The sequence below is a fragment of the Silene latifolia genome, chromosome 4 (assembly GCF_048544455.1).
Source record: "Silene latifolia isolate original U9 population chromosome 4, ASM4854445v1, whole genome shotgun sequence".
Classification (NCBI taxonomy): domain Eukaryota; kingdom Viridiplantae; phylum Streptophyta; class Magnoliopsida; order Caryophyllales; family Caryophyllaceae; genus Silene; species Silene latifolia.
In genome coordinates, this window is record NC_133529.1 from 76912038 (window position 1) to 76915352 (window position 3315).

A 3315-nucleotide genomic window follows, 5' to 3' on the forward strand; every position below is an offset into this window, starting at 1 on the left:
GGAATAGTGGAAAACTTAGCATTTATCGTTTTATTAATACTTGTAAATAACAAGTAAAGCATTTACATAGTGACCTCTACCCAACTATGATAAATGATTCCAAGATCCAAATTCATATTAACTTGGGCATCGGTAAAGCCGAATACAACCCTCATCAATATAACTCGGTGGATTAACTCTTTAATCGATTCTACTTTTAGAACTCTTGGTCGATAAAATTACATTAATACTTATCTTTAGCCCGAAACACATCCGACAACCGTCGAGAATACTTTCGTTGAGTTCAACCCAAATTTCGAATAAATGTGTCCATGATCCAAATTTACATCAACTTGGGCATCGGTAAAGCCAATTACAACCCTTATCTTTATAAATTCGGTGGGTAGACATTTATCACCCACTTCCCCTACGTAACAAGGTTTGTACCCCGGTAGGGCCGAGTGCACTCCCTTATGAAATAAGTTTTCATGGTTTCTACTTTTTGGTAAGGCTAAGTCTCAGTTGTTTATTTTAGCGAGAGGTCATGTAAATTTATTATCTATCACGTTTTAAGTGAACTAAAGCGGTGAACTACGATAATTGTAATTGACACGGTCGTTTAACTCGATTTAAAATGCATGTTTAATTATGGCGATTTAGCGATGCATGTAACATATAAATAAATGCAAAGCAAAAAAAAAATCCTAGTATGGCCTTCCTAAAATAGTAAATCTATAAACTATTACAAATTCGGAAACCAACTCCTTTGGTCCCTTGAACTTCGGTCTTGGCACGCAATTCAAGGCAACACTTTCTTTGATGGACAGCCTTCTCGAATGGCACCGTCTTCAAGGAACTCCGGAATAATTAAATTACAAAATGAATTACATAATTTCCTATTATACATTTGTAATAAAATAAAAATAAATCTATTAAATTATAAAGCGGTGATACAAGATCACAAAAAATACAACCGAATCGATATTCCTATACATTTCGGGTAATACCAATTAAAACTAAGGCCATACTAAGTAAAATTACATAATTCAAAAATTATATAAAATTAAAATATGACAATCATAAATAAAATGCAGCATTATAATATGTATGAACATGCTTAATTTTATGCTAAATCGCCTTTAAAGAACAATATCGTATATTAATCGGTTTTTACGGATTTGCGTGATTATAAGTTGTTAAAATCACAATAATTACATAAATTCATATTTATGTACAAGTTAATTACCCTAACCATCTTAGGACTCAAAAAATTAGTGTCCACTAACATTTTGACAATAATTAAACTTGATTTCTTAATATTGTTCATAAATGGACACAAAAATACAAAATTATGCTATAAACTTCAAATTAAATTATAAAAATTTCAAATAATTTCGAAATTTGAAATTTAAACTCATGAACATTCTGGAAAAATACCGTGACACTCATAATGTTCAAAACTTAGGTTAAAAATTTCGAAAATGTATCGAGAAAAACAATGTTGCGGTTTATTGGTTTTAACAATTATGACCATAAAAAATGAGAAAAATTATATTCATCAACTTTTCACTTTTAGATCTGAAATATATGATAAAATGCAACATGTGACGTTTTTCCTTAGTCATGAAGTATGTTTTAGCATTATTACTAATTATAGTAGTCTATTTATGTGATTTTTCATCAAAAATTCATAAATCATGCATAAAGACTTCATTATAGCCAAATATTTTACACACATCTTATAAAATTTCATGTGACAACATACTAAATGTCCATGACCAGATTCGAAATATAACTCATATTAACCTATTTACCCATTTAAATACGATTTTAACTTGAAAAATCCATATTTCGAGCAAAATAACTCATTTTATCATGAACATTTACAGGCCATTAGTAGATAATATATGTAAAAACATATCCAAAAACCACTGAAAAATTCGAAGTTTAGCTATTTTTCGTCCAAAAATGACATTTTTATCATAAAAATCACATTTTAATGCCAATATTATATAAAATGAACAATAAAATCCATAAATAAACCAAAATGTCCTAAAAATCACTTAGGACCAGAAACTTTTAACATGCAAAGTTATTTTAAGGTTTATCTTCATAAATCCAAATTAATTAGTTTTGTATGTTAATCATATAACTCGGAAAAACTATAAACCGATTTGCATGCAAACAACCTAAGGCTCATGATACCGCTTGTTAGGATTCATTAATCTCATTAATTTACATATTCATATATGAAATGATTTATTTAGTCATAAAATAAAAACTAGATCTTATGCATGCAAACATAAATAAGATAAGAGAAGAAATCATCAATCTTACTATAGGATTTCGGATTAATGGGCACCAACAAATTCACCTATTTGTTAGTTCTTGAGCTTCCTTAAAATGGATGAACAAAGGTCCAAATTAGAACCTCTCCCAAAAGTGAATACCCAAGGTGTTACTCTTAATAATTAATAATATTATGATCTAGTAATATTTTTAATCTAGCTTAAAATTGACCCAAAATATTTGTTTGTTCTCCTCTATTTCGGTTTAGAGAAGAGAATTTTTGTGGTTTTCTTTCTCTAATATGTCTCACAAATTTTGTAGAGAGAATCAATTTCTTACACTAGAAAATTATGTTGTGAAAGAGTAAATAATAATAGAGAAAAACACTTGTTTTTCCCATCAAAAACCGGTTGGAGGGGGAAGGAGAGGCCAATGCATGGTCTTGTGTTCTTCTCAAGACAAGACTAGGCATGCATGGCTAGTCATTAGGCTTAATCATTGTGTTTTCCACTTAGAATAATTAACACAATTTAAAGACCATAATCCCTCCAATTTTCGGCACATATAAAATGGGAGGTCCATTTTATTTTGTCATTTGTCAATTGTGACATATGTGTCATGTAACTTGACATGTGAAATTGTAATGTATTTTTAACATATTAAAAATAAACATACTCATAAAATATGTCATATACAAAATCGACTAGTAATTCGTAATTACTTGTACCAAATCGGTTTATCAAATTATAAATTACAACGTCTTGTATTTATAATAATTATTCATTCAATTCAATTTCAATTGTTTGGTAAACAATAATTTTATCTAAGTAATAAAACAAGTCGATTACTTAGACCGTAACTCATTTAATCTAATTACAATGAGTCACGTTAATTTTACTCACAAAATCATCCGTCAATTTTAAACAATTTAATTAACCCGTATCGTCATACGATTAATTAAATAATCAATTAAGAGCATCACCCTATAGGTATGACCTAAGGGGATCAACTGATCACCACCGTCGCACGACAGTAATGTCAAACTCT